The sequence below is a fragment of the Nesoenas mayeri genome (genome assembly GCF_963082525.1).
Source record: "Nesoenas mayeri genome assembly, chromosome: 1".
Lineage (NCBI taxonomy): Eukaryota > Metazoa > Chordata > Aves > Columbiformes > Columbidae > Nesoenas > Nesoenas mayeri.
The window spans coordinates 89,400,442-89,425,860 of record NC_137541.1 but is presented as its reverse complement, the minus strand read 5'-3'; the positions used below and the strand labels follow the sequence as shown (position 1 = coordinate 89,425,860).

The 25,419-nt window shown below is 37.9% G+C and overlaps 1 protein-coding gene across 1 annotated transcript in view; it reads right to left on the bottom strand.

Annotated features, from left to right (window-relative positions):
- The window catches only part of GSK3B (glycogen synthase kinase 3 beta), a 151,519-nt gene that overhangs the window by 119,152 nt on the left and 6,948 nt on the right, over positions 1-25,419 (bottom strand). The window lies entirely within an intron of this gene.

Genomic DNA, 25,419 nt, shown 5'->3' with positions numbered 1-25,419 from the left:
ATGCATTTTTTTTTTTACACCCCTAAGAGTATCAGGAGAGTGTATTTAAAAGTTCTTTTTAAACTATTTGGGTAGAAGTAGAAACTAGCTGAGTGTGAGGAGAAAGTTGAGACTTGTGCCCAAGCAGCACAGGGACCTCAGTCAAATCAACTGAATTCATGCTGGATGTTTTACGTAAGCAGTGTCAAGAAACTGCTAAGAAACAGTATTGCCCTGCACTGACAAACTCTCCACTCTCTAGCTACTCACATGGAACAAACACTACTACTTACAGAAAAACATTAAACTTTCATGCTTGCCGCTAAACTAAGACAGTTTCGCACTTTTAATTGGATTCCCACATCTCCAAATGCCAATTTGGAACAGGGAAGCTGTTTACTTTGCTGATGGCAAACAGCAGAACTGATTGTGCATAATTTTTTGAACTGCTTGTTTAATTTCAGAAGTCAGCTTCTGACTGATTTTTCCAAACTGAGTGTAGTTACAAGAAACACTAGAACACTACTAGCACAGCCTGAAGAATGAGCTTTAAGAAAGGTAAGCTTCCTAACTCCTCCCTTTAAGTACAAGTTCCAGCAGATGAGGTAAACCCCTCATGTGCATACAATTACTCTAAGCACTAACTTACAACAGACCTCCACTAGGCTAGATGTCCACCTTGCAAAAGAAAACGCTGAAAATCTGAAGTGCCTTTAATCACCAAAATCACTTCCTCCATAAAAATAATTCCCAATAATTATTTGCATTGTTAGAAAATAATTAACTTAATATTGCTGTGCCAAAAGCCTATCAGACTTTAAAATGCTGATAATTTCAACTTTAAACTACTTGGAAGTATACGCAAAATATAAACCACATATTTTGCTCATATCATATATACAGACAGTACTATCTGACTAGACATCATGTCTGTATTTATGACAATGCTTAAATACAAAACCTGAGCAGAAGTTTCTACACTCAGAAATAATCAACTGGTATACCAGAACAGCTCTTCTTCCAAGAAAACTCCAGGTACAAGTAACCCAGCTGTCAAGTAGAACTCCCCAAGTACCAGGGCTTGTCTGAAGCTTCTTTACCTAGTTCATTAGTTTAAAAAGCAATGGTGAGGCCACAGATCTTTAGGTACTGCCAGTATTTCTTTCACAAGTACACCCATATTTGACACAATCTACAGTCCAACTGCAGGCTTCATCGGTACCCGAGACAACCATCTCACCCTTCACAGCTTTCTGTTTGTCTGTTAGCAGAGGAGAGGGGAAGGCAAGAGCATACTAAAAGAGTGTTGTTAATTGAATGAAGCTGAAGCCTTGCTGTTTTCAAGTCATAACGATGTACTTTCATTTACAAATAAAATAGTCTTTGCTGCAGTTTTTTGTGTAGTTGTTTTTCAATTAACTATCAGCAGGAATGCACTAGAGAAAAACTGTTTCAGGAGTCTTTCCAGCCACTGTCATGATAAACCTTAGTTCTAAGCACAGAAAGTTTCAACCTACTCTTTCCACCTTGCGAGGCGAGTCATCTGCGCACAGACCTGCATCTGAAAATCTGACTGCAGGTTTCCATCTAAGGAAGGAAAATGCTACTCAAAGCAGGATGTCTGCAAGCCATCCAGGACAAACAAGAGAGTGCCTTTAGTCTTAAACTACATTGTTAGGGGTGTGGTTAGACAAGGTTTCTAAGGTGACCTAATACTTTGCTGTCATCAAAAGGGACATTGCTTTCTGTCCCCCTGCCCCCCAGCCATACAGTCCATCCCACCCCTTGTCATCATAACTACAAAAATAAGCCAATTCAAATTGCTACCCTGGCAGAACATGGTTTACTCTCATGTCAGGTTAACTTTCTGATGAATAAGCAAGTTTAACTGGCTCTCTGCATGGTCATGTTAGCTCCAGTGAAACCACATATACGAAGTAGTAGGAATATGGCCAGTAGCAGAACCCCATTTTGATACAATAAGACAATTCTGCTGAACTAACAGCTAAATGCACTTCAAAGCTATAAGAAATTATATTCAAGAGAACTATGAAATTAGATTGAAACCTAGGACTTTCAAGCAAAAACCAAATACATTTATATGCATGCACAGACACTATGTAAGGGTGCAAACATATAATATACAAAAATATGTATCATTGACTTCAAACGGTTCAAAAACATGTAAGGGCAACTCTTGACCTCATATACAAGTTACTGCTACTATTTGTTGTTTGTGGAAAAATCATTAAACAGAAAACTGGGAGGGTGATTTAATATCTGTTACAGAATTTCATTGACTTAGAAGATTTTTTTTTTTTTTTTTTTTTTTTTTAGGGGCAAACTCAAATAAGCCCTAACCTGAGTGCTTCTGTTAGAGAAGTAATTTCTAGGCCTAAAATCCACTGGAAGTGTGAACTCTGTGAGTAGAACAACACTAAGGCAATACAGTCTTCCAATGCCCCTGAAGGCATCCAATTATTTGGTCAACACTTTTCAAATAAAGAAAGGCTGAGAAGAATAACCCGCTGGCTCTCTCCTGTCTTATAAGCAAGGTGCTGACAGAAAGAAGTAGCTAATTATTTTGTTGTTGTAACTTATTTTATTATAATTCACTGATTCCTGTGGGATCTGGCACATCAAAACAGACTTCATCAGAAGTTTCACACCAGATGCTTTGTTACAGATATTATGACTAAAATTCATTAGTTCAAGTGATGAAAAACTGTCTTCATGTTAGGTGTATGAGTCATCCCCATGACAGGATAGCACCATTCCTCATAATCTTTACTTGCAGCGGTAAACAAGTAGCAACAAAAAGAAAAATAACAGCCAATGTATCACAAACCAGGCTGCCCTGTAAGAATGGCATCCCACTCACTTTACAGATAGAAACAGGAAAGGAAACTTCATTAGTATCGACATAACCTGATGTGCAAGATGACAAGTCACCAAGGGAAAGCTGAGTAGCCACAGAAACAGATGATACCTCAAGTGTGATACTAAATAAAGGAAAGAGCGTTATCCACTCCAAGAGGGAAAGAAGAATGTGTTTTGAGGATGGCAGGCAAAGAACAATGAAGGAAAACGAAGAAAGTAAGTGTTCCAAAAAGGAAAATTAAAAGATACTTACAAAAGGAAAAGGAGAAAAATAAAATCCCTCATCTTCTGATAGTTTTATATAAATTAAATTACTACCAATCAACCTGTAAGAAAGGGTCCTTGAGACAAGGAAGCGGGTCTCATGTGAAAACAGGAAGACCAAAAAAAAAAGGAAAAAAAAAAAATCTATAATCTCATCTTTTAGGGAGCACTTTATTGATGGTTTATGCATGCTTTAGTTCACAGCAATCACAATCCCAAAGAGCATCCTGTCTCAAAGGAAAAAAAAAAAGTCACCATGTTCAGCAAGACTTAAAACATGAAACAGATCAAAGAGACTTAGGAGTCCAGCTTTAAGTTCAGATGCTTTCTATTGGCAAATCTGAGTAGGCAGAACCTTTGGCTTGAAAGGAAACCACCCAAACTTCTCAGAAGTACACTCCAAAGATTTCTTCTCTTCCATAAACAGATTAAAACTAACAAATGTGGGAAAGAGGAGGGGAGGAGACTACAGGCACAGAATACAAAGTAATTATACTCAGCAGGGATCTAGAAGCAGAGGGAGGAAGAGGATGTTTAGTCCCTACCTTCCAGAAGTATTGACATTAAGCTGCCCTACCTCTTCCTACCTAAATTAATTCAAACTTGCGTAAGACAATGCATATTGGGTTACAGTGCTTCAGTCCTTAACTAAAAAGAGAGAACTAAAAACTTTGTTGCCACCTTCCTATTATTTATAAGCCATTTGCCAGCTACACAATTACCTTCAGAAAGAGTAGATATGTGTATATTTTAAGCAAACCTTGGTGGCATCCCCTTGGCTGTAAAGAGAAGTCCTATTCGGCTATGTGTGTTGCAACCAGTACCTCTGCACTCAACGAGTATGGCCTGGGAGCATACTCCTGTCTAGGTACAAGACAACCCTTCCTCCTCCTACAGATGACCACTGAAACTGGGTCCTTATGTATAAAACACTTGTAATCTACAGCTACACTTCCCTTCCTAAAGCCTTGCAACAGAACAATCTCACATGGACTGTGGCTGTCTCCATCAGAACATGGACATGCAAACAAGCTACTGCATGGAAAATACATGATTTAATTTACTATGGAATAATTAGTGCAATGCAGCTTTCCATCTGCACAGTCACCCTGAATTACTTTCATTGTAGTTTATTTTCCTCGTACAGGGCTCTGAATGAACACACACAGGAATCAGAAAGCAGAGTTTCACTCAGATGACCTGCAATGACTGTTCACATGTCCATACCCTTGGGTCCCTATTACTGTAATGCACAATGGCTTCATAATCTGTAACTGCTCTCAGAATATCTAATAAGATAGGAAAAGGCCATTAATCACATTTTTGAGCTGGGGCAGTGCAAAAAGAAATATCTGCATACATCAGATAGCAGTATTGTCTGAACAGTAAAAACCCTACCACCACCGACACAATCAGGAGGTTATAAAGGCATTTTTACATTGGTATAGCCATTTCCTCATTGAATAAGAATTGCATGTGATGACAAAGTTTCTTTATACTGGCACAATCTGACTACACCAAAGCTCTCAACCATGTAAGCACTGCTTCTTAAAAACTCCAAGCTAGCAGGATGGCAGCCAGGCATACACAGCTTGCTCAAGGTCTCACGACAGCAGCAGCAGGAGGCACCAACTCAGCCCAGACTTCCCAGCTCCCACACTTCCTTCATCTGTAAGATACTGTTGATGCTCTTCACCCTGTTCTCTTTATTCTGTTCCCTGCCATACTGACAGAACCAGAGCTTGCAGGAGCTCTTCAGCCAAGTGCTTATTTAGAGTTCATTTCACACAAGGCATAATACAGGCATATTATGACAAGTCAACTCTTTCCACTATTAATGAAAAACTGTGCTGTGACAAAAGAAGTAGAGTAAGACTAAAAACTAGGATAGACCTGGGTTCTGAACTGAAAGCCCCATATAGTGGGCAAGTCTTTCTGGCTGACAGCTTCTTTAGGAGGTAATGCTCCATGATAATAGCTTCATCAGGCAACGCTTGCAAGGCACTTGGTGTAATGACGGGGATTAAGATATGACTTGCAAATTGATATGTTGGGTAAAAATATTAAACTTTTGCCTGAAGGGACAAATAATAAACAAAGTTCATCTCTACTTCTTTGGTTTGTATTCTACTCTGTTTCCTCTGTATGTTATCTTGGTTATCACTGCTTTTATACTGGTTCCCTGAGCTAATGAGGCTTACATGGCTGCTATTCAGCCCATCTGTTTTTCCTCCCCACCACCAAAAGACCTGGATGTCATTGGCCATTATCAGTCTAGTCTGAAAGAATAGGAGCCTCACAGACGTTTTAGACCCTCTGTCAAACCAGCGAACCAGGTAACAGTCCCCCAGCTCTCTTATGCTGGTTGGCAGCATGAAGAAGCCAACTCATCAGCAAAGACATACCAGACACCAGCAAAAACTTGCTCAGCTCCAGACAAGCCAAAATCCATGCTTTTTCTGCCTGTGAGAGAACGAAACCAAGACCACTGGGTTACAGCACAGAAACAAAAAAAAACTGGACAAATCCTTAAGAAAGGAAGCATCATTAGTTCCACTGCTCAGAAGTCTGTGCCATACACATCCACAAACTTGCCAGCCTCTGCTTAAAAAGCATTCCAGGGCTATGCTTCCACGTACATTTGACCTCATTTATTTACTCACTCTGTCTCACTAAACCTGTTTCAAAACCTTGACAATGCACCCTTAGGAAACTTGTAATAGTGAGAGCTACATCTTTTTGGGGGTATGGTCACTCTATGTTTACACCTATGTCACTGTGCATGAAGCAGATATTTTATTTGTACTATGGATATTCAGACTGCAGACAAATTATAAACACAGCCCACACGTACTTTTGTTACACCAGTGGACATCTCTGCCACCACTTATTACCTACACTGAATCTATACATAACAGGCCATAAAAGTAGTAGTGATATATAAAAATACTACAAAACCTTCAGGCCCCAAAGTCTTATCAGACAGAATTTTGGTTTTGGAGGCCAAAGGTGCAAGCTAAATGTAACTCTAAAATGAGAATTTATTTCCAAACCATAACCTGTAATGTGGTATAGTAATCTTTGGATTTAAAAGTGAATGAATGAATACATAAATAAATCTACCTTGATTATTCACGCTATGGAGAATTCAAAACTCTGCTGCAAAGGGCTGACTACTTTCATTTTTTTAATGCTGCTGCCATCTAACAGGCTTCAACAGAAAAGTCACTGACTCACTAATGCTCATGCTTCTCTGGAAGTACTTCAGACAGGCAGGGACCAACCTACACACAGCTTGAGAAATTAGCATTCACATATGATCTAGCTGAACACCACTAGGCAGGAAATAGCTGTAAACGAGAGAAGGAAATCTTTAGCAACAAATCCCCCTCCCCCCCCCCCCAAAAAAAAAAAGTTAAATTTCTCCTAATCAAGAGGACAGCAAGCAGAGCAAGTAATTTCCTAACCTTTACATTTAGAACAGACTGCTGCTTTAAGCACAAAAAAACAAAGCAAACATGTCTTAAAGTGTTCAAGATCTACAGAACTGACAATTTGGTTTTCTATTTCTGTCTGCTTACCCTGCTGCTCCTGCCTGTAAACATTTCGTAGGAGGATGTGAAATTCAACATAGAGGACTCTGAACTATGAATGACTCCACAGTGGCACATTCTTAGAAATGCGTGGTGGTGCCTATGAGCTCACTCACACATGCTAACGTCACCAGTCAGGGTCAAATCAAGGCAGCTACAGCTCTACTTGGTTACAGCTGAATGTCAGTCCATCAATGTGAAAATGCCCTGTCCCTACCGTTAGTGGTAATTTAAAGAGAAGAAAAGGTGGGGGGGAACAAAAAATATGTCAATGTATTAGGGAAATCAGGTTAATAGGACACCTGGTAATACCTTCAATTCTTTGTCGGTCTTCTACTAAAAACATACATGCACTGAACATGGACTTCTTATTCCATTAGGTCTAAATATTTCATTTACCATATGCATTCTGTCCAACTTGATGACTTGAAACCATCTATATGTTGCATAATTTACTCTGAATGCTTTAATTCTGGATTCCTCAACTTGTGAGGCTCCTTTGTTCCCTGGTCTCTATTAACACTATAAGCAGCGACCTAAGCTGGTAAAACATAAGACTTTAGGATCTGATTTTCCTGTTATCTACACAGGGCTGAGGAAAGAATAAATTAGGTAAGATTAAAGTGAAACATTACACACAAGTATTCTTACTTCAAATTGGGTATGCACAACTCACCTTTAATATATCTTGACCTGATCAACCAAGATCAACACAAGTGCTTTATCTCCACAAGGAAAAGGTTGACTTTATCATCACAGTTAAAACACAATTGAGTAGAACATTATCTAAACATATCAGAACAACTATTCATTTCATAAACATGTTGTTGAAGAACTTTTCATTGCTTCTTCAAATCACAGTCTTAGCTGATTTTGTGGTTCAGTTGTATCATATCTAAGACTTCTACCAGAAGAATGTACCATACGTGGCACATCATATCATTAACTGTCTGAGAAAAAAAGATAATTGTAGGCTCCTCCATCACCATGGTTTTCCATGAGTTAAAGACAATGTACATAGCTGCTCATCAGAGAATGCAAACAGTAATAACAAGGGACCTGGAAGCTCAACATCCCAAAAGGTGGTAGAACTGCATCTTCTGTTTTATAGAAGCACAAAAAATCATTATAAACCAAAAAAGGAACCAATGCCTGCTTTTAGACAAAGATGCAGTTTTACCCAACATGCTGCAGTTTTAAGTCAATTAAAGCAGGGAAAAAAAAATAACATTGCCTAAGCTTTTTTAATTCTACATATAACCATTGTAACAACTTCAGTATACCCTGAGGTTGGGATAAGACATACACACCCCACATCTTTGTTACACCGATATTAAACCAATATAAAAACGTACACCATATGGCTTGAAAAGCTAAAACACAGTACAAAGCACAGCATCTCAGAAAACCTTGCTGTCTTTTGCTCATCAAAAACATACAGGCTCAGACAGAGAAGCTGAAAACTGCAATGCTACCCAACTATAAAATACACCAAGCTAGAGCACATAAGAAGCTATCACAACAACACAAGGTGATTTTAGCACAAACTCGTGCAAAACACCGGATAGCGGTTCCCACCACAAGGGACAGAACCCGAGGGAATGGCAGGAAGATGTGTTGAGGGAGGTTCAGGTTGGACATGAGGAAAAGGTTCTTCTCCCAGAGGGTGGTGGAGCACTGGAACAGGCTCCCCAGGGAGGTATCATGGCCCCAAGCCTGACAGTGTTCAAGAGACTGGACAAGGCCCTCAGACACATGGTGTGAACTGTGGGATTGTCCTGTGCAGGGACAGGAGTTGGACTTGATGGACTCGAATTCAGGAAGAACTAGTTTAGACTAAATATCTCCAAATCCAACCACTTCTCCCATGCATGTCACAGGGCTTGACCAAAATTAAACAACATTGTCACTGCTGAAGCAAAGCACATTTGTATGAAAAAAATACAGGAGAGTCTCTTCAAAAAATAATACTTTCTACTACTTATTAATCAGGCCTTTGCTGTCTACACAGCTTACAAATTCTACTTTCAGTCTCAAAACACGTACTACCACAGTGAAGTAACATTAAGTTCTGGCAAAAGAGAGCACATTTCCACCAGCTCCACAGCAGCAAGCAACACATTTGACTCAAGTGCCATCTGAAGGCTTGCAGCTACTGTACAGCAATCCTAGAGATGGAAACCAAGTTTTGCATTAAAGACTCGTATTGCTATAGGACAACTCTTTGCAGAAAAGTTATGTATTCTACCTTCTTTTGACCTCTCTTCCACATAAAGAAAAGTAAATCACAAGACAACAAGTCAACAAGGCAGAAATCTGAATGAAACTCAAGATTTTATCAACTGTCAGATTTGGTATGTAGGTTGCCTTACAGAGGTTTAAAGAAAATTGTGCAATATTTTGACAATTCTAGAGGCAACATCTTTTAGAGCTGTTACTACAACGTAAGAAACTCTTAAAAACCAATACATACTTTCACAAATCTTTCCATAGCAGAAAATTAAGTGTGTCATTATTTCAATACTTCAAACATAACAAAGTCATTAGGTTTATTGCTGGAATAAAGCTTCTTAAGGACAAGCTAAATACACTAAAGATATATTTTAAGTTTAGAAAAACAACATTTGTTATTCCACATGTTTAAGGTAAGTATATAGCCAAATTTTTACCATTAAAACAAGGATTCAACCACTCTGCTGTGTAAATAAACTGGAGTTGCCTCAACAAATTAACCATGGCTTTCCCTAAGCACAATGCATGTTCTGAGAATTTGTATGAGAATATGTTATATATATGAAAGGAAGAGTCATCTTAGAGCCCTCAAAAAGCCTAATACTCCACATCACCCAGAGATCCCAACTATCTTGGCTATTTAAGACAGTTTATAAAGTTCAAGTACACCTGTGTTCTTTGTTAGTTACACTAAAAGACTTGAAACCCTTCACACCCTCAGAGCACTAATTATAGCCATCATTTTAGACATCAACATTTCAAACAAAAATCTCCTTATAGGGGACTCCACAAATAACTGACTTTCAAAATGACAGTTTTTCCCAGTAAATGAAGTCTACCATGCAGAAAAATGCCATCAGATGCTACATGTTGGTCCTTGGCAACCTAACTGTACCTCCTTTGGGAATAGAGGAAAATAGGGCATTTTGAAAGCAGGCGTTCGTATTTAGGTACTGTATCAGCCTCACATTTAGAACAATGGATGGCAGCCACATAATATTTCAAAGAATTCTATGTAGAAAAACGTATTTTTCTACAAAACAGTAAATTCTGAACCCTGGATCACAGTCAAAAATAATAACTGTAACTCAGGTGTATAGTGGTGGAAGTATGGAGGCAAAGCAGAAGAGTTTGAACACACAGAGAAATATAAAAGCCAAAATCTGGAGGTAGAGTGACATATGGTCCATGTGCTCTCTACCATTTCCAACCAAGATAAAGTAGCTAGCTTTTAGTGCAAATAATTTTTTTAAAGTTTATCTAACATTGTGTATTTTTAAACAACCAATAATATTAGAGTTCATATTTCTTTAACTACTTTTTTAATATAAAAATCAGATCAAGAGTCATGTTTGTCAGCAAAAAAAGAGCAACGCATATTTACAAAAATTAGGCCAAAATAAATATTTCCATTCCTAGAGTGTAGATGAATGCTCAATTTGAATTCACATGTTCAAGATTGATACACAGAAAATTACCTCAATTCCTCTTTCTGGACCCACCAGCATGAAATCTGCTAACAGCTAGAGGAAACCAAGGAGAACCAAGGTTGGCCACATGCAAAATGCACATGCAAAGTTTCACACCTTCGTTATAACTGCGGTTATTTTATGGCCTCACTGCAAGGTGGAACATCACTCTCAGATACAGGGAGCAACTTACATGTCTCGGCACCTCAGATTCCACATGCAGGTTTGGTGAACTAACTCGTACTCAAGTTCAAAAACAGATGGTTCTACATCAAAAAGGCTGAGTATTTTGGTAATAATAAATAATAATAAAAAACCACAACAAAGAAATATCTCTAAGTCAGAGTTTAGAAGTTCAAGCCTGTTTACATCTGGTTATAAACTGTACATATGTGACAGCACTAGAAGAGGCTGACACCTCATAGCCAGAAGACATGACTTGCCAGGCTTTCAAGAAGTTGTTGCAGGGTTGTGCCAAGACTTGAGCACACTGCTTCTAAACCCTGAAGTGATCAAGCCACTCCAAATGACCAAGTGGTTACTTTGTAAACACAATTAATTTCACTGCCCGCTGCATTAAAGCTTCACAGAGCAGCAGAAACGCCCTCAAAGAGCATATTGAACTGGTACTTCATTTTAACGTATTGCAGTTTCTTTCTATCTGCTAGAAAGTGCGCACACACTTTGGACTGTTTGATGAGAACAAGCAGTCATGTTTTCACGGAACAAGAAACACACCTTCAACAAGAGAGTTCAGTGTGCTGGCGGTAGGTCTTCGCAATGCTGTTTATCTGGTAGCACTCTGTAGGATCAGAGGCATACTAGTTTCAGCAACAAGCAACACTGTCACCAGACTGGTTAAGGTGTGAAGCGCAACTGTGCAAGGACAGTATACTCTATGTTACTGAAGGAACCTAACAGCAATAAAAAGAAAATTCCCTGTAAGGATTCCTTCAAAGCTGTGCTTATTCATTTCAGAAACATTACTTGGTGAGGGAAAAAAAAAAAAACAAACCAAACCACAAAGAAAGAAAAAAAGAAAGAGTTTAGCCAAAATGTTCAGTGCAGAAGAAGCATGGCAGAAGAATCAGAAGAATCAACAGGGAGAGGAAAAATACTTTAAAAGGAAACCTGACACACCTCAACATTACATTAAAAATAAGTAAAACACAATAAGCAGACACTTGCATGTGCTTTTATCAAAGCCCAACAGGACTTGAAATAAAGAAAAGTTTAGAAAGTCGTGATCCAAATAAAAGCTCATCAAGGCTACCTATGCTTGGAAACATAGCACAAACTGTACTGATGTTTTACTACTTGATTAGATTTAACTCCCTGTCAAAATGAAGTGGTTTTTTGATCATCTCTGGGCATACATGATGCTGAACCTGCTCACTTGCAGAAGGATTATAAAACAACTTTTCACAATCAAACCACATTCAACACTAACAATCTTAACTTGTCTGAGATTTTTGCCTTATGTCTTGGAATAAAAAGCTCTCAAGAAAAGGTTTTGCTGCTAGTAAGTCAGGGACTTGAGAACAGTAAGTGAAAATAAGTGTGGCAGTCTTACCACAACCAGTTTTGTTTTCAATTTTATTTTCTTCATAAAATCCTTTGAGAAAAGAGGTTGAAAAGATCAGAGAGTGAACTCTTCTATTCACACCTCAAATACAGTGGTTTTGCTAAAAGCAAAAAGAGGCATTTATTTTTTTTTAATAAAAAAAAAGGAAGAGAAAACTGGATGGACAGGTAAAATTGCACTTAAAATATAACTCAAGTAAATTTATGTAGCTGCCTTCATTATTAGGCTTATGTTTTTATTAAGGATCTTCTGCACAAAACCTGACACGTACTTTCTCATTATTAAAACAAAACAAAAAAACAAAATAAAAATTAAACAAAACAAAAAAACACAAAAAAACCCAAGAACAACACTAAATATGACCTTTAAGTAGTTCTCCCCATTCTTCTGTAATAGACTGAATTTATGCATAAATACTACAAGCACTGAATTTAAATACCCAAACTATCACACTGATGGCTTACAAAAGACTGTTCTAACTGTATAACCCCATTCCCCTCAAGAACTCTACAGCAATTTAACTGTACCTTAAGCTTCAGAAGGTAAGACATGTCTACAGTATTTTCAAATCAACTTGCTTTCCACTACATCTTAACATGCAGTGTTAGCTAATACATTCTTTCACGTCAGACGCTATACCTACCTCTCCTCTAAACATCAAATAACCCAACTCCAAACCAGGCTGCACAAATATTGACAGCTAAAAGCACTTTAAAACTACTAGTGAGACACAGTTCATTGTGTAATACTCATTCAGTCCCTGAACTTCAATTACAACCAGAACATCCTAGTTACGGACTTCAAAATGAGAAGGGGATTTCCCTAACCAGTTCATGAGTATTCCTAATATGCTAGAGGCAGTAAGAAAAACAATTAATGCCTCTTAAAGAGTGTTAGGAGACTAGGACAAACTGGAAAAATAAATACTGGGTCGAGTTTCTTTTATTTCTTTTTACCTCACAGAAAACATTTAGGAAAAAAAATCATGTTACCATATACAGAAAAATGCTGGTTTTGTACCAGTTCCAAATCTTAACCAGGAGAGAAACTGGAAAACAAGCCTGCTGGTATAGAAAGTTCCTAAACCCAACACAAGTCAAGACAACTCAACATATGATAAAGCTACATGGCTGTTCCAGTTACTACTAGCCACAAAGAAATGTTCCACACACATTCATGAACAACTAAATTAGTATGTTTCTATTTATTCATTTTAGCTTTATTCCAGGCACTTCAGTGGTCTGGATGAAGGCACAAAACTGTTCTTTAACAAGAGCAACCAAGGATTTCTACTCAAGCCACAACAAAGGATGTCTCCGTATATGCCAGAACATCCACCTCAGCACGGCTGAAGTTGGTTTTTTGAGGGTTTGATGGTAGTGTTTTAAAAATTACAAAAGCTTCTCAGCTTCTAACTTCTCATATATACCTTACAATAATAAGAAAAATTAAAAGGATCACTTAGGTTTCCAAGTCCAACTTCTCCCTACTGAGGGAACCTATATTGCATAGCCCTGAGTGCATACTCAACCAAGGTAAGTCTTTAAGGTGCTCACCTTTTCTTGAAGAAATATATTCTTAAAGTTTAAAAAAAAAAAAAAAAATAATTTTTTCTTTGAGTAGGGAGAACAGAAAATAGAGATTTTTCAGGTAGAAAATACATCCTTTTAATAACTTCAGGTGTCCTTGTTTTCACACAAGCGTTGTACTTAAGGGAAATTAAAGCAATAATTAAACTAATGTTTGCTCGCTCTGTACTGAAAGTATTTACAGAGAAAAAAATACAATCAACATCCTCTCTGACTGTTTTGCTAAAATTAAGACAAATATCATCAGTTTCACTTCCTGTTTTGCCTTTCCCCTGCTAATCCTGGCTTGTGCTTAGACTGAATTCCCCTTTTATGCAGCCCAAGTGATGAGATGGGTGTGCAGTACTCCCCATGTGGCCTCAGAAGCAGCAATTATGGTTCTGTGCATTTCCCCATCTCCACTAGAGTACAGTACCCAGAATCATCGCATTTACAGTTATGTTGTTAAGATGTTCCAACATCTTAGTGCAAAACCTCATCCATGCACATTTTCAAATGACAGGCTTTCAACATATGAGCTCTCCATATTAAAACACGCTATTTCTAAGACACCTGTATTCACAGCCAGTGAAATATTCCTTGTACATTATTGTACTCTCACACTAGCAAAAGTAAGAATTTGTCTCATGTTAAAGAGAGTTTAAGAATAGAAAAAGCAAGATGTATCTAAATAAGGAGAGTATAAATTTTACTGCTGTTACTCCGATTCGTTTGAATGACTTCTGAGTTCATATTCTCTTTGCACTGGCAGGACTTTGAAGGATGGTACAATGAAGTATTTCTCCTTCACGTGCAGCCAAGGCAACTGTTATTTTCCCCTATAACCAAGCAGTGCTTTTGGGTACACCACACAACTTAAATAAGTTGCTTAATTTAAAACTTTGCAGCTGGATCCACTGATCTGCACACCAATTTTATTCCAAATCTGGAAACTGAGCCCATCTGCATATGATTCTGCCATCACCTCTATAGTGCTCCATAAGCCAGTACATTAAAAAAAAAAAAAAAACAAAAAAAAAAAACCACCACCACCACAAACCGAAACACATTTAAGACATTAGTAGGCTCTGAAACTTCACATTACCACTTTCTTTAGTCGAAAGGTGCATTGCTGCATTCTTTAAACCAGACCTGTTTAAAGTTTGCCATTCCACTTACTCTTTTCCCTCAAAAAATATTTTTAAAACCTGCTTGCATAAAACTGAAATCCCCTGTGAGCGTAACATAAGCTCAACTCTGGCATTATAAACAATGAACACAACATTTCCCAGAGATATCTCCATTCAAGAGCAGTGATTCCATGCAGTTTCAAGCATAAATACTGACTACAACTAAGGTAAGGGAGCAAGAAAGTGAGATGTGACCATTTAAACCAGAAGAGTCTTTATACATGAAGAAAAGTTACTAGCAGTTTGACAAGTATAGAAGAGAATGAATGAGTACTTCTTCCCAATTTTCCTTCTCCATGTGAAAGTTAATTCAATAAGAACTGCATTAACTTACAATTTCACTTAGCATACCAACTGTCTCATACTCATCTAACACACCCTGAACTCAAAAACAAGCTCCGGAAAGAGAGGGGATTTTTTGCTACTATTTGTTTTCGAGCCTTGTCAATTTTCAGAAAACTCAATTTACCTGAGAGATTCCAATACACAAAAAAGACCACTTGGTTAAGCTCTACCTTGCTTCTTTCCTAGCAGCTATTTCTGATGTCAGGTTATTCTGTTGATTTCTTCTCTACTGTCACAGAATTGAAGCTGAAGAATGTCAATAGTCTCTCACAGCTATCAAAAGCAAAAAGGAAAAAGTTTCCCACAACACCTAAGTTTTAAACTCTTCCATCATTCACATGATGACAGCTGCAGACAAAAAAAAGAACCATACGGCCCAGCAGCCTAAGCCACCTAAGAGATGGACTATTTTGTGCATGTCAAAGTCAGAGCAAACACTAAGCAGAGTCTTAAGCAAAGCACTGCACAGAAATGAAGTATGACAGTCTCCAGCAAGAGCTTCTTTTACAACTAAGGTCTAATCCTTTTATGAGCCAAAGACTTAAATAGGAAAATTCAAAAGGCATTCCGGACTATTGCTGTACCTTAAGTGGACTTTGGCATAATGCTTCAGGATTATCATTTCTTCTCTCTTATTTGACCAGATTATAAGGAAAATATTTGACATCCATTTTTGCATATTTGAAATCACTTGGAATATGGAAGGAAGGCATCAACATAATTTTACAAACCCAAGTTATAATTGTAAAAGGAATTATATTAACAATAGTTCAGGATTCCAGCCTCCCATAGTAACCTAACATGTATACTAAATAAGACTGTAGCTTTGAGGAGCACAGAAAAAGCAGAAGCTGTTTAGTTCTACTCAACATTTCCACACCAAATGGGAAACCACATATCAGTACAGATGATCACTTTTGCTCTAAAGTACCTTTATAGCTTCTTATGTGAGAACTCTCAACAGTTTCACACATCCCTCTTACTTGTGTGACAAAAAGCTAGGTGTAAGTCAATTAAAAACCCTAAAAATTTTAGAGAATGAAGAAGTTATAAAAGCCAATGCTTTGATTTTCAAGATTCATATCAAGTATTTGACCATTGACCAAGAATGCTAATAAAAAAAATAATATATATATGCACACTCCATGGATATATAAGAGCAAGAATTAATTTTCTTCCTTGGCTAACACTCTATGCAACATCTGATTTCTACACCCAATCTTCAGACGCTTGCCTATTTATTAAATAAAAACTAAAGTGACAACTATGAATAGACAGTTATGTATGAATATTCTTCATGCACTGGCATAATATGCCAAAATATTTTACCCATACTGGTATTTTGGGCAGACACCCCCTATCGTAAGGTGGTACTTACACAGCTACTGCAATATGGTCCTGGTCTATGCTTGAAGCTCTGAGGATTTCTTTACTTGGGCTAAGTTCTTTCATGTTGAAGAACCACAGGCTCAAAAGAAAAAAAAAAAATTTGAAGGAAAGCATTGTTTTTCTCAGGACCCACATGAAGCAAGCTCTAGAGATCCCCTACAGGAAGTCTGTGTTTCTCAGTTGCAGTACAGGATTACCAAACTATAGCCAGCTGTCATTTGACCAGCACTTATGTCAACACAAAACAAAACAAAAACAAACAAACAAACAAAGAACACTCAAAATTAAACCTTTAACTAAAAATACAGACCCCCCAGTCATACAAAGCTTTTCCAAATATGGTACATTTACCTGAACTCCAAGGCTGAGGAAGTTCTTTCAAAATTAGAGCATTGTGCCACAGCTAGGACAAACCACTGCATATGCTCATTTCCCAGACTGAAGCTTACCTGTCTAAGATAATTTATCTAGCCTTTAAGTGTGAAAGCTGTGGCCAGTTTCACAGATCCTCATCTTCACATCCACTAACCGCCAGCAACCTGACAGTAGTATGAAGCTACTGCATCCCAAGGGGAGAAGCAACAGATCAGTGTGCTATAATTGAAACTCATCCCAACACCATGCAGAAGTAACCAGAATGACAGAAAATAAGACTGTAAGGGAACACGGGCTGTCTTAATTAAAACCTCTCCAAACTTCTATAGATAAACTACCCAGCAAACTTCCTCATTTTTAAAACAGCCACTGCCGGGAATCTGACAGCATTCATAATATATTCCAGCGCTCCTGTTGTTCTTAAAAGTTGACTCAACTAATTCAAAGCATGTTTGCTGCACACAACTTGTTTTATCTCTGGTGGAGAAGACAACAGCTTTGTCTATTCTTTCCAAATATCTTTAGTGTATTTAGAGAATGTTATAGAAAAAAAAAATCTCTTCAGTCTCCTCTGAAAGCAGTAATCAAAAGTACCCTCAGCTTTCCTTTAGAGCACATTTTCTAGGTCTCTGATCATTCCCCTTTGCCTGCAGACTGTTCTTCCTGCAGTACAATACTAAAACTACTTGCTGCATTTCGACTTCAGTTTAATAGCCTTCTCACTTCTCAACATGCTAACTTCATGCATTTTACATGACATTGCTGTTGATGCAGCCAGTAAAAAACTTGCTGGTTTTGCAACATCAGTTGATTCATGGCCACTGTGCAAACATCTAAGTCCAAGTCATTCTCTGCAGATCTCCTGCCTTCCCATTTATCCCCCACCCTGGTAGCTGCACAGTCACGTCTTACTGAACACTACTAGACTGTACCTGCCCCGCTAAACTTCATCCTACTTATGTACCACTGCTTTGTCAAGATCATTTTAAACACATGCTCTTTAGCCCCTGGAGCACCCCTGAAGGGTCTAGAAAACATACTCAGATCAGCTGCAAAACAACTTATTACTACACTTAAGAAAACTCTGCAGAACTCCCTTGAACCATCCTTCTAGTTTAACCATGAGTCCTGCCTAACTTCAAAGGAACATTTATTTTATAATGACTGCAGACCCTTCTTAGATAAACAAAAGCTAGGATATATAAAATAGTTAACAGTGTGAAAGTAAGCACAGACAATATAAAGACATTCTATTTGTAAGAACAGACATACTGCATCAGATCAAGGCATTGCCTAATCCACTTTCCTATGTCCAAGAGCAGCCATAACCAAACACCACAGCAATTAAAAGGAGGTATGCACACAGATATACACCTTAAATTATATATACACATATACCACATATTTTAAGCACATTCAGTAGCTTTACCTAACAATAAATTACATCATCCTCCAGCACTGCATCTTGTTGCAGTGTCCATGTCCAACATCACTTTATGGAAACAAAGAGCTCTGAGCTGCCTAAAGCCAAAAAAATGAAAATGATGCTGTGACTAAACTACTGGAAGAAAAAATTAGCAGTATTCCATAAAAGTACACATTTGAAGTTTTTAGTGGATAATGTGTTTTTAAACAAGTATTTTCATGCCACACAGTTGAGTCCATTTACCAGCACGTTCCATGGCTGGTCTTTCAAGAGGTTTCAGTTATGTGGTCTACACATCCTTTTCTTCAAAGAACAGCCACAGGGTAGGTCACTTTGTAAGAATCCGAAGACTATCATATTTTTAAAAGGACAGTTTCAAACAATATCTAGAGGATTTCAGCTATTTCTCTTTTAGTAGCATAAAAGATTTTTTTTTCTTAATGCCCAGCCAAGATGAAGCTAAAAGATTCATAACTGCACCAGCCTACCTTCCTGCATTCTACAGAAGAAAATGCACTCTTTAACTTTCAGTAGCAGCACCAGCTCTCAAGTCAGATCATCCAACATGTCACCATAGTTCAGCTCCATTTTTCACACCATTTGAAGAGTTGCACATTATATAGTCTATCTTAGGACATCTAAAGAGGTACATTCTACCAAGGAGATTATTTAATGTGTAATTACAGATCTAGTAGAATGCTAGTATTATTGCAACAGCTCTCTGAATTTTCATTTAAAAACAGGGGAAAGGTATTATGAGGTAGCTGTATATTTCATGTTTAATCACTTATTTTCCATGCAAGCACAAAAACTAGTAATTAACATGGCAGAGCTGATTCCACACACAAAATAATTCCATGCAGGTTGATGAAAGTGGTAGGAAACAACAATGGTCAAATAATCACCACCTGACCCACTGCATGTTCAAGTATGACTGGGTTTCATATCAATACAAATAGAAAGAGAAATCAAAGCAAAACAGCACAAGAGATGCCCAGAGCAATTCAAGGGATTTAAACAGACAGAACTCCAGGAGTTCAGTAAAATCTGCTCTCTTCAGTTAGATGAAAGCTCATTATTCCTCTTCATCTGCAGACAAATTCCCCACCCTTTTATTAACTATTTTTTCCTGACAGAATCCTGGATATTATCTGAATTTTTCGAGATACTTGCCTTTGTTCTCTACTACACTTGGAAATATCAGGTCTTTCAAATATTCTACAGACATTAAAAAAAAAGCATCTATAGTCTCAAAGCAAAACTGTAAAATCGTATGTACAGTAGTATTCTATAAAATGTAGTCTTCAGCACCAACACTTTGTTCTCCTTACTGCATAAATCCCCTGCATCAGTTCCACAATTTAACAGGCTACCATTTATTTTTCATATGCTTCTTCCTCATATTTCTGAGAAAAATATTTTACATACTAGCACACCAGACAGAGATACCACTCCTAACAGCCATTTTTTTCCCCTGCCAGAATCTCTTACTCTATTCACACAGACTGAAGGCATACCTGCAAAATACTAAGTGAGAATTGCTCACCCCTGCAGACAAATCCATACACCAGCAAAGTCCAGTGCACCACAGCTTTGGGACTTCACTGGAAGCACAGCAGTAAACAAGAGTGTTTGGACAGGTGAAAGTGCCACAAAACAGGAGACATCAGGCCACACAGTAGGTGTGAATGGCCAAAACATGCAGGTTAAAACCTACATGTTACCAGCCTTCTCAGACACTCAAACAAGAATACCATGAGCAGCTTTGAAAGCAATATAAACTTTTGCATTCACATGTTAAGACAGAAAAATCAACCTATTCAAAATTCAAAGCAAAAAGCCAGAGGTTTGCAGCATTTCTGTGACAGTATATGCTACATTAACACAAACCTAGCCTGATGTATCAACAGCTTTGTCAAGTCCTCACATTTTTTCCATATAATAGGCATAGCAACACCAGAGTAAGAATCACCCAGTCAAAAAAAAGTGACAGAGACTATAACTTCCTGAAAAAAACCAGCAGACATACACCTACTACATGGGTAGGGTTATAATTGGTTTGGAGGGTTGGTGGGGTTTTGTTTGTTTTGTAGGGTTTTGTTTGTTTTGTAGGGTTTTGTTTGTTTTGTTTGTTGGTTTCGCAATAATATCATAAAAAAATCCATCGGTATTGAATCTCAGCCTTCAGTACAGATTGTTATAGGTTCATTAAATCGTACTGCAAATACTTGTAAAACTTGTGTTTTAATTTTCCCACTATACTAAAAACTTTTAAACTCATTGAATTAATATAAAGTCTCATTTTAAAGTCACATAGTGACTATGTCCTTACTTGAAAACTAACCTCTTGTAAGTTTGAAAAATAGTAAATTTTATAGCCAAAATTCAACAAACTCAGAAATCCCATTTCCTACCTTACCAACACGTTCTTTAAAAACTGACTTGCTGACAACCTAAATGGAAAGTCTGCAGCCAAGACAGAAGTTTCCCATAGTCACAACACTCAAATGGAAAAAGGTATTTAGAGTGATAGAAGACAGAACATTAGGTTGCAATGCAGCTTCTTTCAGAGCTCCTGGAGCAGCAGGAAAATTAAATGTTAATGCTAGTGGAATAGTGCATTACCAAGTCACAGAAAGTATCACATGAAGACAAATGAGAAACAGGTTAGTTATTTCTGACAAAACAATTATTGTTCAAGTATTAAAACATTACTCCCAAGTTTGGTCTTCAGAAATGTAATTAGTCAACCCAGATTTGGCAGAACATTTGAAAGCAGTCTGTAAAGGCTTTAAAGCAGAAGGTCTAAAGCAAAGCCTTCACACATGGTCTAGGTTTAAATTCCAGATCTCAGAAACCTAGATCATCTCCTCCCATCCGTATCATGTTTCTGCCAGCACAATGTGTGTGTCTCTCTCTGCCCTCACAAATACAAGTTAAAAGTAATGGAGTAAAGGAAGCTGCTTATCATTATTTGTTCTCATCTGAAATCTACTGAGTTTGACCTGGTCTGCCACAAACCCCTTCCAGTTGCTCCTAAAAAAAAAAAAAAAAAAAAAAAAAAAGAACAAAAAAACCCACAGCAACCAACCAACCAACAAAAAACCCCACACAACACACACCACCACAGGAAAACCCTGCCTAAACAATGCCCCCACAACGTCCAAATAAAGTAAAAAGGTATATGTGGCAACTACATGTTCTAAAGTAACTCCAAAAGAAATTTGCATTTTGTAATTACACCACCACATAAGAACGAAAATCAGGCTTTCACCAGACATTTTAAAATGTGGGCAGTGTCACTGTCTCGACATGAGTATTTCTAAAGTATCAAAATTATGAAAAGTTATGGACATAACAAACACCTCTGCACTACTCCCTTTTAGATTTGGCCCACTATAATCAAAATTTACAGTCAGTCATTAACTGCTCAAATGTTACCAGTGGAAAAAAACAAATCTAGTGAATTATTAAAAAAAAAAAAAAAAAATCACAGGCTACTGCATAAAGCCAAAGCATTGACACCACACAGAAAGTGTTGTTCGTTGCCTCATGAATATCTATACCTGTCTGCAAAATCCCACAGGCATTTCAAATGTGCTACCTGGGAAAACAGCCGCCATTCTTTTGCTGTCACAGATCCCAGTAATGCCCTTGTCAGCTTCCATGGACACTGAAAGACAGTAACTACAGCTGAAGAAAATCTTCAGTGCATTGAAGTTAAGCCTATCAGGAAACTGAAGAGACTTGCAGATTTAGTAGTATTCATTACCCTACGAAGATCTTCTATTAAGCCAGCTACATTATTCTATCACACTCCAATTAAATGACATTCAGAGAATTTGCTGGCGAACTTTATTACTCAGACATGTAAAGAGTGCAACAAACATACTCAACTACCATCTCCATGTCACTTGCATTAAAAAAAAAAAAAATAATAATAATCTATAGACAACCCCAAACTAACTCATGCCTCCTGCACTTATCGAAGAGGAGCAACCTCAAAGCTGAGCTCAATCTAAAAATGGTAGTACCTTCTGCCCTGGGAGCTGCAATCAAAGCTCTCCCTTCTCTCCCAAATGAGGAATATCATCTGAATTTCAGGCTCAAAATTTCTGGAATAGTAAAGTTCTGTTACTCTGCACAAACCTCATGCTTTTGTCTCTAGTACATTCACTAGCTGATCCACCAGAAAACAAAACCAGACAAACAGAAGAAAACCACCTAGCTTTCCATGGGCCTTTAAAGCATTTCCCCAAGACTCAAATCAACTCTGCAGTCCATTGCGGTTACTAAAACATGTAATCCAAAATTAAGAATTTTTGTAAACCTATTTCAAAGTCCCTAAAACTGAAATTTCATTAGTAAAGTCTCTCTGTTCTCCAAGGAACACAGGAAAAAAACCCAAACAAAACAACAAAAACAAAACAAAAACAACAACAACAACAAAAATCCACAAAAAACTAAAACCAACTCATTACTTTGCAACTACTACACTATACATATCTGTAGCTCCCAAGCCAGTACATAAAATCATGAGTAAGATGGCAAGATTAGAAGTGAAATGGTCAACACATACAGTCTTCTCAAGGACAACATTCTTTTCCGCTTCTTTAGGTTTCAATTGAGCAACTGTATATATCAAGAAAAACCATTCCAGAAGCCTTACATCTACTCACTTGCAAAAAGCATGCCTTGTCAGAAAGCTTTTATTCTCTCAGCAAAGCACAAAACATTCTTTCTGGTGCTGATACTCAACCTCCTACAAATGTGGGGAAATTCATTTATGGCTAGGGACTTCATTCATGGAGATACAGATCTGTGCCAAATGATTCATGTTTACTCGGCCAACAACCAAATATTCTGATTATTTGGGCTGATGAATTTGTGTCCCCTTCCTCCCTCAAGGAAACCCACTGGTACAGGTCAGTTCATTATGTTACTTATCTTTTTTAATAGATACTTAAAACAAATGAAGCACATGAGAGATGAGATACAAATAATATAGGTTACATGTAACTGTTTGCAGTAGGGTGTGAATGGAGAAAAACAGACTGGCACTATTAACTGCAACTAAGTAGTTTTTCTTCCTTCTACACTGCAAGAAAAATCAAATTCTTCTCTGCAGCAGCAGTCACATTTTCAGTTTATCTTTTTGAAAAACATATTCTTGGCCTGTCTGAAAATTAAACAATTGCCTGCATTCCTGGCAAAAGATACTTCTTTGAACTACAGGTTTTGTAGCTGACAAGAATTATATTCCTACTAAAAAAGTCAACACAGATGATGTTCTACAGTTGTGGCTGTAAGAAGTCTGCCTTGGTTGGAAAAATTCAGCTGCTGCTTTCCCTTCTGGTTATAACTTCAGAGCCAACACCCCAACTCCTCTCCTATGCGTTCTGATCCAAAAGCCAGTGGCAACTTCAGCAGCCACTTAACCTTCATGCATGCAGAGCAGTGCAGTACTTCTAAATCTCACACACCCTCTACAGCATTACTTATCCAGAGCCATGAAGCAGGAACATCTTGCCCTTCTCTTCTGATCAGCAGGTGATGATCTCTATGATCATTTACTGTCAGACACTTAGACTGCTAACAGGTTTCTTCGAATCTGCCCAATTGCCTGAAGAGACACACAGAGCAATGTACCTATACCACTACACACTCCTATGATACATTATATTTAAGAGATGTTTTTCCAGACTCAAAAATAAAATCAACAGAAGCTACCTAAATAAAGGAAAAATACTAGCAGCTGTCCTTAAATAAAAATCAACTCAACCTTATCATAACAGCATAGCAGTCATTCACTACTTTCAACATGACCTACAAAGCAAGAGACAGCCATATTCAGACTTATTACAGAGATATGAAACTATATTTTTCTTCACTGTAAGCATGGCAGGCACAAAGGTCCTCTGCGACCACACAGTGCTATTCCTTCAGCTAAACTGACAGCACGTTACTGACACATAGACCTTGCAAATGATCATCAAGAAATTAATCATGTGGAAGATACTTGGCAACTCACTTTTGCCCAGGTAGTATCAACTCACTAGTCAAGTGCATGTGCAGGAAGCATGGATACTGATACTAAGCTTACAGCCCCTCAGCTGATGAGGCTAAGCCAGAAGATACTGGGTCTGCTACTACGGAGAAGTGGCAACACGCTTGGCAAGGACTGGCACCATCCCTTCAGAAGGAGTTGTTGCTGTATGGCTTTTGTTTAAAAAGCGATCAGTCTTGACACTGAAAAGCTATCTTACATTTTTCTTTCTTCCATTATAAGACAGACTTGGGTGAGAACACAAATTGCCTTAAATGCTTAGATCTACTTCCTGTCTGCAGGAGATAAAAGTACAGAATGAACTGCTTTGCTTTACTTCCTTCTCTGAATAACAGACAAGTCATCTGTAGCAAGAACACCTAATGAAATATTCTTTAATAGCACAGATCATACAAGAAAAACCATTGACCACTTCTTTTAGAGACACATCATTATGACTTCTAGGCACCCACATTTTTCACAGTTCTCAGAGGGTGATATAGAAATGCTTTTAGTAAGGTCTCCAACATGGATTTCTTTTGAAATAATTTCATCTCTCCTACTGCACAGACAGAACATCACATAGCAGCACTGTTAGAGGATATACGATCGAGATGAACATGCACTGTGTCATGGGCTACACCTACATAACTGATCTTATCTGTACAGCACAGTGAAACAGTACCAACAGGGGCAGGAGGGGTTCTGAAGACTTCATTAAAGCAGTTCTTCTGTCTATAGTGGTTATCCAAATCTAGTTTGCAAAAGCTTCAGGCAGAGCTTCATTTTCAGCTTCTGTTTAATGAAATACAGCAGCACTGACCCACTGACCAGAAACACCTCATCTGAGTATGAATATGATGTTACAGCCATTTCTCACAGAGGTATATCTTGGTACCAGATCTTGCTACTGTGCCTCAGACTTCTCTCACCTTAAGACTAAGTTGCTGCAATGCACTTCATATACAGCTACACTTTCAAAAAAAAACAAAGCAGCATAAACCATCATGTCTCCAAACTTACGTCTTCCCCAATGGCAGTATGCAGCACTTTGGCAACAATATCCATTACATGAGAA